The sequence below is a fragment of the Prionailurus bengalensis genome, chromosome B2 (assembly GCF_016509475.1).
Source record: "Prionailurus bengalensis isolate Pbe53 chromosome B2, Fcat_Pben_1.1_paternal_pri, whole genome shotgun sequence".
In the NCBI taxonomy this organism is placed as follows: Eukaryota; Metazoa; Chordata; class Mammalia; order Carnivora; family Felidae; genus Prionailurus; species Prionailurus bengalensis.
The window spans coordinates 31,001,533-31,016,373 of record NC_057349.1 but is presented as its reverse complement, the minus strand read 5'-3'; the positions used below and the strand labels follow the sequence as shown (position 1 = coordinate 31,016,373).

Here is a 14,841-nt window from a genome sequence, read left to right as displayed (position 1 = left end):
CAGGGCTCGAACCCACGAGCCATGAGGTCATGACCTGAGCTGAAGTCGGATGCTTAACCAACTGAGCCACCCAGCGCCCCTGCAACACAATCTTATTCACAGGATCATGATCATCAAAAGTAACAAATCCAAAGCATCTTTTCTTTCAATACTGCTTATCAGTAATTATATCAATGGTATCAATCTTTCCATATTTCTTGAAGTAATCTCTAAGATGATATCCCTCACTGTCTTCATTAGTTCCACCAAAAAACAGCTTCTTTACAGTTACATGAGCCCCTGGTTTTCCAGTTTCCTCTTCTTTTGCAACGGCACATTTTGGCTCAACCACTCTCCCATCAATTGAATGAGGTCTTGCAGCCATGGCAGCATCAACCTCAGTCACAGTTGAAAAAGTTACAAAACCAAATCCTCTTGATCTTTTGCTCACAGAATCACTCATGACCACACAATCTGTAAGTTTTCCCCATTGCTGGTAGTAGTTCTTCAAATTTTCTTCTGTGGTTTCAAAGCTTAAGCCACCAATAAAGGGTAGATAAAAACTCTAAAGTACAGCATGTCTATAGTGCTAAAGAAAATTATAAGAATGATGTCTCACCAATTTGAGAATATCAGTAAAGAGAAATTATGAAAAAGAAACAGAAATTCTGGAATAGTTGAAATAATTTACTCGAGAGACTCAACATCAGGTTTCGGAAGGTATAACACAATCAGTGAATTTAAAAGTGGGCCAGTTGAGATTAACCAGTCTGAAGAACAAAAAGAAAAAAAATAATAATCAACAGAGCCAAAGAGAAATGTCTGAAACCATCAAGTATATCAATAAATATAATGGGACTTCCAGAAGTAGAGGAGAAAAGAAAGGAGCATAAATAATATTTGAAAGACTAGTGACCAAAACCATTCAAAATTTGATGAAAAATTTTAATCTACACATTCAAAAGGCTGAACAAACTCTAAATAGGATAAACTCATCATAAACAAACTGCTGAAATTAAAAAAACAAACATAAAAATAATATTTTCACAGTAGTAATAATGAAATGACTCACAATGGGGAAGTGATCATCTATAAAATTACCAGCTTATTTCTCATCAGAAGCTATGGAGGCCATAGGGTGCCTGGGTGGCTCAGTCGGTTAAGCATCTGACTTCTGCTAAGGTCATGATCTCACAGTTTGTGGGTTCAAGTCCCACATCAGGCTCTGTGCTGACAGTTCAAAGCTGGAGCCTGCTTCAGATTCCGTATCTCCCTCTCTCTGTCCCTCCCCTGCTCCTGCTCTGTCTCTCAAAAATAAATAAATGTTAAAAATGTTTAAAGAAAAAGAAGAAACTATGGAAGTCACAAGCAGTGGAATGACATACTTGAAGAGCTAAAAGCAAAAACTTTTCAAGCAAAAATTTTATATCCAGCAAAACTATTCTTCAAAAAATGAGAGACAAACCAAGACATATTCACATCTACAAAAACTGAGAGTTAGATGCTAATAGATCTATCCCACACACACAAAAATGCTAAAATGATAGGATACTAGACAGTGATTCAAATCTATATAAAGAAATAAATAACACTGGTAAAATTAACTACATAGGTAAATTTAAGACAAATATATATGTATTTTTGCTTATAATTCATTTTTCCTATCTGATTTAAAAAGCAGCTGCATAAAACAATAAATATAAATTAAATTGATGGGCATATAATGCATAAAGATATAATTTGCCATGATAACAGCATAAAAGGGGTGGAGGACCTCAATTTTTTTATACTGTTGAGATCAAATTGCTGTTAATATAAATCAGACTTTTATAAGTTAACAGGTTAGTTGTAGTTCTCAGTGAAATAACTACCAACATAGGCTAAAATTATACAACATGATAACAACAACAAAAAAGAACTAAAATGGCACGTTAGACAATATCATTTGTACACAAAGAAGGCATAAATAGAGGCATTGATGGGGAAAATAAGACACACAGAAGAAAAGGCAAAATTGCAGGTCTTTTTTATTAGTAATTACATAAAATGTAGATGATTATACTCTTCAATAAAAGGCAGACTGGCAGAAAGGATTTAAAAACATGACGGGGTGCCTGGGTGGCTCAGTCGGTTAAGCGTCCGACTTCAGCTCAGGTCATGATCTCGCGGTCTGTGAGTTCGAGTCCTGCGTCGGGCTCTGTGCTGACAGCTCAGAGCCTGGAGCCTGTTTCAGATTCTGTATCTCCCTTTCTCTCTGGCGCTTCCCGTTCATGCTCTGTCTCTCTCTGTCTCAAAAATAAAAAAATAAACGTTAAAAAAAATTAAAAAAAAACATGATATAATTACATATTTTCAATAAAAGACTCACTTTATATTCAAGGACATAAATAGATTGAAAATAAAAGACCATGTGAACAATAAATGAAGGAGAGCTAGAGTGGTGATACTAATATCACACTTTAATATACCTTAAGGCAAACATTGTTACAAGAGTTAAAGAAAAACATTATATAATGAAAGAGCATCAGTCCATAAATAAGATATAGCAATTATAAACATACATGTACCTAACAATTGAGCCCCAAAATACACGAAGGAAAAACTGACAGGATCAAGGGGAGAAATTGTTCAACAATAATAACTGGAGATTTCCATGTTCCACTTTCAATAGATAAAACAACTAGTTTAATTATAATACAGAAATAGAAGACTTTATAAACTAACTGGACAAAATAGACATCTATAGAACACCCCACCCGACAACAGCAGAATACACATTTACAAGACAGAAAATATGTTAGAAACAGTCTTAATAAATGTAAAAAATTAAAGTCGTAAAAATATGTTCTTTTTTGCAATGAAATGAAATTAAAAATAAGTATCAAAATAAAATTCAGGAAACTTACAAATATGTGGGAATTAAACAACACACTCATAAAGAACCCATGAATCAAAGTCACAAGAAGTTAGGAAATACTTTGATATGAAAAAAAATTAAAATGAAAAACACCAAAACTTAAGGTATGTAGTGAAAACAGAGCCAAGAGAGAAATTTATAGCTATAAACAGATACATTAAAAAGAAAAAAAAATAAGATCTCAAACCAATACCCTAAAATTCTACCTTAAGACACTGGGAAATAAAAGAACATACTAAGAGCAAACAGAAAGAAGGAAATAATGAATATTAGAGTGAAGAGACAACAGAAGAATAGAAAAACAATGGAGAAAATAATGAAACCAGAAGCTGGTTTTCTGAAGATTAGCAGAAGTGATAAACATTTAGCAAAAAATAGATGACCCAAAACACTAAAATCAGGAAAGAAGGAGGAGACATTACTATAAGCCTTACAGAACAGGAACGATTATAAAGGAATACTATGAACAAACGCTGATAAACTAGATCAAATAAACTAAATGAAATGAATTCTTAGAAACAAACTACTAAAGTGACTCTAGAAGAAATGGAAAATATGGATATGCCTATAATAATAGATCAAGTTCATATTTTAAAAACTATCAAAGAAAAAAAAAAAGCCCAGCCTAGATGATTTCACTAGTGAATTCGACCAAAGTTTTGAAGAAACATCAACACCAATCTTTCTCAAACTCTTCCACAAAACAGAAAAGGTGGGAACACTTTTTATTCAATCTATGAAGCCAGATTACCCTGATCTCAAAGCCGGAGAAAGGCATTACAAGAAACAAAAACTATAGACCAGTAGCTGTTATGAATATAGATGCAAAAATCCTCAACAAAATATTAGCAAACTGACTCCAGCAGCATATTAAAAGGATTACACATGATAACAAAGTGGGATTTACCCTAGAAGTGCAGAGTTGGCTCAGCATACAAAAACCAATCAGTATAATACACCATATTTAATAGAATGAGAAAAAACACATTACCATCTCAATGGATGTAAAAAAATTTTTTTTACAAAATCCAATGTCTTTTCCTAATTAAAACAGACAAAATAAAACACTTAATACACTAGAAATAGAAGGGAATGTTTTCAAACTGATAAAGGCCATTTATAAAATAACATCATATTAAATGATGAAAGTCGGGCGCCTGGGTGGCGCAGTCGGTTAAGCGTCTGACTTCAACCAGGTCACGATCTCGCGGTCCGTGAGTTTGAGCCCCGCGTCAGGCTCTGGGCTGATGGCTCAGAGCCTGGAGCCTGTTTCCGATTCTGTGTCTCCCTCTCTCTCTGCCCCTCCCCCGTTCATGCTCTGTCTCTCTCTGTCCCAAAAATAAATAAACGTTGAAAAAAAAATTTAAAAAAATGATGAAAGTCTTGGGGCACCTGGGTGGCTCAGTTAAGCATCCCACTTCGGCTCAGGTAATGATCTCACCGTTTGTGAGTTCGAGCCCTGCATGGGGTTCTGTGCTGATAGCTCAGAGCCTGGAGCCTGCTTTAGATTCTGTCTCTCTTTCTCTCTGCCCCTCCCCTGCTCGTGCTCTGTCTCTGTCTCTCTCAAAAACAAATAACATTTAAAAAAATGATGGAAGTCTCAAATCTTTCCTCTAAGGAACAAAAAGGATATCCACCCTTAACACGTCTATTCAACAATGCATTGGAGATCTAGACAGAGGCAAGATAAATTGTGCATGTATTCGAGTAAGTGAACAATCACAACGAAAATATGTTTTATGATTATATAAGGTCCAGAGTCCAGGCTGTCCTGGCTTCTGGAATAAGTTCATACTCCACCTAACTACAGAACTCAGGAACAGCATACCTTTATGTGACTGACACTTCTGTCTGACCCAGGATATTGCCCTGGGTGGCATAATCTTTCATCCCTGTGCTTGTATAAGGAACACAAAGACATTTCAGAATCCTGCCAACGCAGCTCAGAACAGAGTTGGGAATTTCTTTTAGGCCACGAGTGACGGACCTGAAAAGAACTCCTTCCTAAGATGGTGACTCAGCAAACAGGTCTAGATACAAATTCACTTATGAATAATGAGACACATAAAAGTAAGTTTTACTGCTGTTCCTGCTATTATTGTGTGTGTGTGTGTATGTGCGCGCGCGCGCGTGTGTGTGCGCGTGAACGCGCGCATGTATGTGAGCTCATATGTCTAGTGCTTCTAAGAAAAGTATTTGACCACAAAAATAAAGCAGACACTAGGATGCAATTTGCACTAGGGTGCAACTAAGTGTTGGAGCTGTTATTCTCTCAGGGCCGGTCAACCTGACTTCTTATTTCTTCTCATTCCCTAATTACAAACTGTCCCAAAACTCTCAGTTCAATAATCTCTCATTGCATATTTCTTTTTTTTTCCCATGTCATTCTCCTTTCTCATTTTTGCCCACGCAAGTTACTTTGGAGAGTCTCTCTGTCCCTATATTTCCCCTCTTCTATCAGTAATGCTCCTGAGTCAGATGCTTTCTGCATAGTTTAAATTTTGCTTTTCTCTCAACTCTAACCCCACAATTCCAACTCCTAGAGTGATCTCACTTCAATCCATCCTTTTCTGCATGTCATTGGAATGCCATTTATTTCAAATATATATACAGATATTAACATTTAATAAGTGTGGTATTTACATTCTAAAAGGTGAGAAAGATGACTTTATAGGATTGAAAACCAACACTCTCATACTAACCACTCTGTGTAATAATGTAATAAAAGTTTTTTCAAAGGCACGTGTTGCTATGGAATTCTAAAGGACTATTAATATTCATAGTGAATACATTTTAATGTGCATCAACTCAGGGTTTTAGGACTAGAGTAGAGAGCCAACCTATACTGACTGTAGTTCTGATTGTTAGTAGGTTGGGGAAAATATCAATGTGTAATAAGACTGTAAATAAGTGATTAATTTTTCCTGATTGGAAAAATAAATAATCAAGGACTATCCAGATACAGAATGGAAAAAAGTTCTTTCCAGTCATCAGTGGGGTATCATTCAAGTTGTCCTCATATAAGATTTATATTATGCTCCAAAAATGTTTCATGCAAGAATATTATGGCATTGGGCTACTTTGATTTTAACCCCCATGACCTATTCACCTATTCCCCCCACCAATCTTCCCTCTAGTCATCTTCTGTTGGTTCTTTATAGTTAAGAGTCTGTGTTTTGGTTTCTCTCTTTTTTCTTTGTTTTGTTTCTTAAATTCCACATATGAGTGAAATTATATGGTATTTTTCTTTGGCTGACTTATTTTGCTTAGCATTATGCTTTTTAGGTCCATTCACATTGTTGTAAATGGCAAGATTTCTTTTTTTTTTTTCGCCAAATAGTGTTCCGTTGTGTGTGTGTGTGTGTGTGTGTGTGTGTGTGTGTGTATCCCTTCTTCTTTATCCATTTATCTATTGATAGGCCCTAGGCCTGCTTCCATAATTTGGCAATTTTAAATACTGCTCACTATAAACATAGGGATGCATGTATCCCTTTGAATTAGTGTTTTTATGTTTTTGGAGTAAATACCCAGTAATGTGATTACTGGATCATAGGGTAGTTCTATTTTCATTTTTTTGAGAACCTCTATACTATTTTCCAGAGAGGCTGCATCAGTTTACATTTCCACCAACAGTGCAGGAGGGTTTCTATACATCCTCACCAAAACTTGTTTCTGTGTTTTTTATTTTAGCCATTGTGATAGGTGTGAAATAATATCTCTTTGTAGTTTGAGTTTGTATTTCCCTGATGATGAATGATGTTGAACATATTTTCATGTGTATATCTTCTTTGAAGAAATATCTGTTCATGGCTTCTGTACTTTTTAAAAATTTTTTAATGTTTATTTATTTAAAAAAAATTTTTTAACGTTTTATTTATTTTTGAGACAGAGAGAGACAGAGCATGAATGGGGCAGGGGCAGAGAGGAGGGGGGAGGGGCAGAGGGAGACACAGAATCTGAAACAGGCTCCAGGCTCTGAGCCACCAGCCCAGAGCCCGACGCGGGGCTCGAACTCACGGACGCGAGATCGTGACCTGAGCTGAAGTCGGACGCTTTAACCGACTGAGCCACCCAGGCGCCCCTAATGTTTATTTATTTTTGAGAGGGAGAGAGACAGTAGTGAGTAGGGGAGGGGTGGAGAGAGAGGTGGAGACACAGAATCCAAAGCAGGCTCCAAGCTCTGAGCTGTCAGCACAGAGCTCAACGCAGTGCTCAGAACCACAAACCTGGAGATCATGACCTGAGCCAAAGTCGGACACCTAACTGAGCCACCCAGGCTCCCCACTTCTGCATACTTTAAAAAAAAATTTTTTTTTAACATTTATTTATTTTTGAGAGACAGAGCACAAGCAGGGGAGGGGCAGAGAGGGAGAGAGACACAGAATCTGAAGCAGGCTCCAGGCTCTGAGCTGTCAGCACAGAGCCTGATGTGGGGCCTGAACCCACCAACTGTGAGATCATGACCTGAGCCAAAGTCAGATGCTCAACCAACTGAGCCACGCAGGCGCCCCTCTGCACACTTTTTAATTGGATTTTTTGTTTTTTGGCTGTTTAGTTGTATAAGTTCTTTATATATTTTGGATACTAAGTGTTTATCGGATATGTCATTTGCAAATACAGTAAAACCTTGGTTTGCGAGCATAATTCATTCTGGAAACATGTTTGTAATCCAAAACACTTGTATATCAAAAAGGATTTCAAGAACAATTGGCTCAGTTGTGATCATGTGACATTTGGTGTCACGTACCACTAGTATTATAAGACATATTTTGTTTATCAAGTTAAAATTTATTAGACATGTTTGCTCATCTTGCAGAACACTTGCAGAACAAGGTACTTGCAATCCAAGGTTTTACATACTTTAATTCCATAGGTTGCCTTTTAGTTTTGTTTATTGTTTCCTTTACTGTACAGAAGCTTTTTATTTTGATGCAGCCCCAATACTTTTTTTTGCTTTTATTCCTTTTGCCTCAGGAGAAACATCTAGAAAAATGTTATTATGGCAAATGTCAGAAAAATTACTTCCTGTCCTGTCTTCTAGGATTTTTATGGTTTCAGGTCCCACATTTAGGTCCTTAATCCATTTTGAGTTTATTTTTGTGTATGGTGTAAGAAAGTGGTTCAGTGTCATTCTTTTGCATGTAGCTGTCCAGTTTTCCCAGCACCATGTATTGAAGAGACTGTCTTTTTCCCATTGGATATTCTTTCCTGCTTTCTCAAAGATTAATTGACCAGGTAATTGCAGGTTTATTTCTTGGCTTTCTATTCTGTTCTATTGGTCTATGTGTCTGGGTTATTTGTTTTTTTTTTGTTTTTGTTTTTGTTTTTGCCAGTACCATATTATTTTGATTACTACAGCTGTATAGCATATCTTGAAATCTGGAATTGTGATACCCCCAGTTTTGTTCTTCTTTCTCAAGATTGCTTTGGCTCTTCAGGGTCTTCAGTGCTTTCATTAAAAATTTAAGGCTATTTGTTCTAGTTCTGTGAAATGTTGGTATTTTAATAGGGATTGCATTAAATTTGTAGATTGCCTTGGGTACTGTGAACATTTTAACAATATTAATTCTTCCAATCCATGGAATATTCGTGTCATCTTTAATTTCTTTCATCAGTGTTCTATAGACTTCAGACTACAGTTCCTTTGCCTCCTTGGTTAAGTTTATTCCTAGGCATTTTATTATTTTGATGCAATTGTAAATGGGATTGTTTTCTTAATTTCTCTTTCTTCTACTTCATTATTATTGTATAGAAATGCAACAGATTTCTGTACATTGATTTTGTATCCTGTGACTTTACTGGATTCATTTATCAGTTCTGATAGATTTTTGGTGTAGTCTTTTGGGTCTTCTATCTATAATATTATGTCACCTGCAAATTGTGAAAGTTTTACATCTTCCTTGCCAATTTGGATGCCTTTTATTCCTTTTTCTTGTCTGATTGCTGTGCTGGCCTCCACTGACATTCATTCAGGTGAGGAAGGGATACATTGTTAGTTGAGTGAAGGTGAATGTCTAGGCTCCTCGATCATTGCTGAATAGTGGGAGAGGAGTACCAGTTTTTTCTTTGTGTTTGGTTGGCATAGGAGAGTTCTTGCCTGAAAAGTTTCTGTCTTGCTATGTTGCTCATTTCTGGGCCTTTGGCATCAAATGGCAGCCTTTCCTCAAGGATTATTTTATCTTTGCCCATTGACATTTCTGGGTGATTGGTTTCTCCAGTATCCAGTCATGGATATTAGGCAAAAGGAAACCCAGAAAACTCACATGTATCATTTTTTGAGCCTCAAGGTCCCTAGTCTTTCTACCTTTATCTCTCCACCTTTCAGAGTATTCTTGTATTTGTTTTACATATATTACAGGGTTTTAGGCTGTAGTTATTATGAGGAAAAGAGAAATGCGTGTCTGTTCAGTCTTTCTCCAGAACTATATAATGTCTTGGCTTCTTAATTGACTAATGATATTGTTCCCAATGTCTTCAAGTCTTTAAACAAATGTTCTCACCAAAAGACTAATATACTTGTTTATTTTCTCTAGACACATTTTTTGGACTGTTTCAATCAAACACAATTTAATTTAATTCACCATTGGTCAATGCCTTCTCTTGCTTGACTGAAAAATGAGTACCTGGAACTTATTTTGGTTATAGCCTCAATTTCATTTTTTTTAATTTTCATAAAGAACTCCTTCTAACATATTTAATTTAAAATTTTAAAAATTTATCTTAGAGTTGCTTTACCATAATTTGAGAATATTGTGATGAGAGCTACTATGGTAATGCCAATGTATGTTGTTATCTTTTTTTTTCCAGTTTTTATTTTAAATTTCAGTTAGTTAACATATAATGTAATATTAGTTTCATGTGTATAATATAGTGATTCAACAATTCCATACAATACCCAGTGCTCATCACAAGTGTACTCCTTATTCCTCATCACCTATGTAATACATTCTCCCACCCACCTCCTCTTTGGTAACCATCAACTTTTTCTCTATAGTTAACAGTCTATTTCTTTTGCCTCTCTCTCTCTCTTTCCCTTTGCTCATTTGCTTTGTTTCTTAAATTCCACACATGAATGAAATCATTTGGTATTTGTCTTTCTCTGACTGACTTATTTCACTACTGCCTAGTTCCATCCATGTTTTTGCAAGTGGCAAGATTTCATTCTTTTTGATGGCTAAGTAATATTCCTGTGTGTGTGTGTGTGTGTGTGTGTGTGTGTGTGTGTGTACCATATCTTTATCCACTCATCAATGGACACTTGAGCTATTTCCAAATTTGGCTATTGTAAATAATGCTTCTATAAACATTGGGATGCATGTATCCCTTAGATTTAGTATTTTTGTATTCTTTGGATGAATACCTAATAGTGCAATTGCTGGATCATAAGTTAGTTCTATTTTTAATTTTTTACAAACCTCCATACTGTTTTCCAGAACGACTGCACCACTTTGCATTCCCACCAACAGTGCAAGAGGATTCCCCTTTATCCACATCCTTGCAAACACTTCATTTTTGTGTTGTTGATTTTAGCCATTTTGATAGGTGTCAGGTTGTACTTCACATTGTTCTAACTTGTATTTCCCTGAAGATGAGTGATGTTGAGCATCTTTTCATGTATCTATTGGTCATTTGGATATTTTCTTTGGAAAAAATGTCTATTCATGTCTTCTGCCCATTTTTAAATTGGATTATTTATTTTTGGGTGTCAAGCTTTACTAGTTTTTTTTTTTTAATGTTTATTTATTTTTGAGAGAGAGAGAGAGAGAGAGAATGTGAGCAGGGGAGGGGCAAAGAGAGAGGGAGACACAGAATCCGAAGCAGGCTCCCAGCTCTGAGCTGTCAGCACAGAGCCTGACACAGCACTCAAACTCAACAACTGTGAGATCATGACCTGAGCCAAAGTTGGTTGGACACTTAACCAACTGAGCCACCCAGGTGTTCTTATACTAGTTCCTAATGTATTTTGCATACTAACCCTTTATTGGATATGTAATTTGCAAATATCTTCTCCTATTCCATAGGTTGTCTTCTCGTTTTGTTGGTTGCTTCTTTCTCTGTGCAAAAGCTTATTATTTTGCTGTAGTCACAAGAGTTTATTTTTGCTTTTGTTTCCCTTGCCTCAGGAGACATATCTAGAAAGAAGTTGCTATGCCCAATGTCAGAGAAATTACTATCTGTGCTTTCTTCAGGGAATTTTGTGATTTCAGGTCTCACATTCAGGTCTTTATTACACTTTGAGTTATTTTTGTGTGTGGTGAAAGAGAATGGTCCAGTTTCATTCTTTTGCTTGTTGCCAGTTTTCACAACATTTGTTGAAGAGATAATCTTTAGCCAGTGGAAATTCTCTCTTGCTTTGTCAGATATTAATTAACCATATACTTGTGGGTTAGTTTCTTGGTTTTCTATTCTGTTCTATTGATCAATGTGTCTATTTTTGTGCCAGTACCATACTGTTTTGAATACTACAGATTTGTAATGTAATTTGAAGTCCATAATTGTGATGTCTACAAATTTGCTTTGCTTTTTCAAGGTTGCTTTTCCTATTTGGGCCTTTCGTGGTTTCATTAAAATTTTAGGATTGCTTGTTTTAGCTCTGTGAAAAATGCTGGTGGTATTTTGGTAGGGATTTCATAACTGTTTAGATTGCTTTCGGTGGTATCGATATTGTAATGATGTTTGTTTTTCTAATTCACGATCATGGAATGTCTTTCCATTTCTCTGTGTAATCTTCAGTTTCTTTCATCAGTGTTTTATAGTTTTCAGTGTAAAGTTCTTTCACTTCTTTGGGTAGGCTTATTCCTGGGAATCTTATTGTTTTTGGTGCAACTGTAAATAGGATTGATTTAATTTCTCTTTCTGCTACTTCATTATTGGTGTATAGAAATGAAACAGATTTCTATACATTGATTTTGTGACTTTACTGCATTCGTGTATCAGTTCTAGCAGTTTTTTGGTGGAGTCTTTCAAGTTTTCTACATAGAGTATCATGTCATCTGCAAATAATGAGTTTTACTTTTCCTTTGCCTATTTGGATGCCTTTTATTTATTTATTTTTTATTGTTGTTGCCTAATTGCTGTACTAGGACTTCCAGTACTACGTGCATAAAAGTGGTAAGAATGGAAATCCCTGTCTTGTTCCTTAATGTAGAGGAAAAGCTCTCAGTTTTTCCCATTGAGGACAATGTTACCTATGGATTTTCCAGTTATGGCCTTTCTTATGTTGAGGGATGTTCCCTCTAAACCTACTATGTTGAGGGTTTTTATCATGAATTGATGTGTACTTTGTCAAACACTTTTTCTGCATCCATTGAAATGTTCCTATGGTTCTTATGCTTTCTTTCATTAAGGTGGTATATCACATTGATTGATTTGAAAATATTAAACCACCCCTGAAGCCAAGGAATAAATACCACTTCGTGGTGGTGAATGAATTTTTAAATGTATTGGATTTGGTTTGCTAGCATTTGGTTGATTTTTTGCATCTATGTTCATCAGAAATATTGGCCTATAGTGCTCTTTTTTGTGTGGTGTTTTTATCTGGCTTGGTGTCAGGGAAATGATACTCATAGAATGAATTTGGAGGCTTTCCTTCCTTTAGTAATTTTTAGAATAGTTTTAGAGGAATAGCTATTAACTCTTCTTCAAATGTTTGGTAGAATTCGCTTGTGAAACCATCTAGCCTTGGACTTTTGTTGGTTGGGAATTTTTAACTTACTGATTCAATTTCTTTACTGGTTATTGGTCTATTCAAATTTTCTATTTCTTCATGATTCAATTTTGGTAAGTTATATGTTTCTAGCAATTTATCCATTTCTTCCAGGTTGTGTAATTTGTTGGCATGTAATTTTTCACTGTGTTCTCTTGTTAGTATTTCTGTGGTGTTGGTTGTTATTTCTCCTCTCTCATTTGTGATTTTCTTTATTTGAGTCTTCTCTCTCTCTCTTTCTCTCTTTCTTTCTCTCTCATCTCTCTCTCTTATGAGTGTAGTTAGAGGTTTATCAATTTTGCTGATCTTTTCAAAGAACCAGCCCCTGGTTTCATTGATATGTTCTATTGTTTTTTAATTTCTATATCATTTATTTATGCTCTAACATATATTATTTCCTTCCATCTGCTTGTTTGGGGTTTTGTTTCTTGTTCCTTTTCTAGAGTTTTTAGGTGTAAGATCAGGTTTTCTATTTGAGATTTTTTTTCTTTCTTCTTGAGGTAAGCCTGTATTGCAATAAACTTCACTCTTAGTACCACTTTTGCCATGTTCCAAAGGTTTTGAATTATTGTGTTTTCATTTTCATTTGTTTCCACGCACTTTGTGATTTCTTCTTTGATTTCTCGGTTGACACATTCATTGTTTAGTAGTATGTCATTTAACCTCCACATATTTGTGGTCTTTCCAGATATTTTCTTTTGGTTGATTTCTAATTTCAGAGAATTGTTGTCAGAAAAGATGCATGGCACAATTTTGATCATTTTAAATGTGTTGACACTTGTTTTGTGCCTTAATATGTGATCTATTCTGGATAATGTTCCATGTGCACCTGAAAGGAATGTGTATTCTGCTGTTTTAGAATAGAATGTTCTGAATATACCTGTTCAGTTCATCTGGCCCAGTGTGTCATTCAATGCTATTGTCTCCTTGATTTATTTTCACTTTAGATGATCCTTCCATTGATATAAGTGGGTTGTTAAAGCCCCTGTTATTATGGATTATTATCCTTTATGTTGTTATTAATTGGTTTATGTATTTGGGTGCTCTCATATTGGGTGTATAAATATTTACAATTATTATATCTTCTTGTTGTATTGTCCTTTTTATTATTATATTATGTCCTTCCTGGTCTCTTGTTATATTCTTTGTTTTAAAGACCAGTTTGTTTGATATAAATATTGGTATTCTGGCTTTCTTTTGACATTTATTTGTCTGATAAGGGTTTCTGCATCCCCTCACTTTCAATCTGCTGGTATCTTCAGGTCTAAAATGAGTGTCTTGTGGGTAGCCTATGGATAGGTCTTGGGTTTTTTTAATCCATTCTGACACTCTCTGTATTTTGATTGGAGCATTTAGTCCATTTACATTCAAAGTAATTACTGATAGATATGTATTTATTGCCATTTTATTACTGTTTTGTGGTTGTTTCTACAGATTTTCTCTGACCTTATCTTTCTCTTTCATACTTTGGTGATTTTCTATAATGGTATATTTGGATTTCTTTCTCTTTAGTCTTTGCATGTTTATTAGTGTTTTTTGATATATGGTTACCATTAGTTTTTGCATATAACAGTCTATATTAAGTTGATGATCATTTAAGATTGAAGACATTCTTTTCTCCTATCCTCCCCATTATAGGTGTATGTTACCATATTTTATATCCTTTTATTATGAGTTCCTTAACTGATTTTTTATAGAAATGCTCATTTTAATGTTTTTGTATTTTCTACATTTCTACTGTCACTTTTGGTCTCTCCTTTCCAATCAAAGAGTTACCTTTAATATTTCTTGCAGGGCTGGTTTAGTGATCATGAACTCCTGTACTTTTTGTTTGTCTGGGAAACTCTGTATCACTTCTTGTATTCTGAAGGATAGCTGTACTGGATAGAGTATTCTTGGCTGCAGATTTCTCCCATTCATCACTTTGAATATATCTCTTCTGGTTTGCCAAGTTTCTGTTGAGAAATATCCAGCTAGACTTATGGGTCTTCCCTTCCCAAAAGAAGTTAATAACTGTTTTTTGTCCTGCTGCTTTTAAGATTTTTTTTTACACTGTATTTTTCAAATTTATTTACAATATGTCTTGGTATTGGGGCACCTGAGTGGCTCAGTTGGTTGAACATCCTACTTTGCCTCAGGTCATAATCTTGTTATTCATGAGTTCTAGCCCTGCATCAGGCTTGCTGTTGTTAGTGCAGAGCCTACTTCAGATCCTCTGAACCCCCTCTCTCTTTGCCCC

The 14,841-nt window shown here is 35.4% G+C and overlaps 1 pseudogene; it reads right to left on the bottom strand.

Annotated features, from left to right (window-relative positions):
- LOC122490440 overlaps positions 1-14,841 on the bottom strand; it is a 51,817-nt pseudogene that overhangs the window by 1,247 nt on the left and 35,729 nt on the right.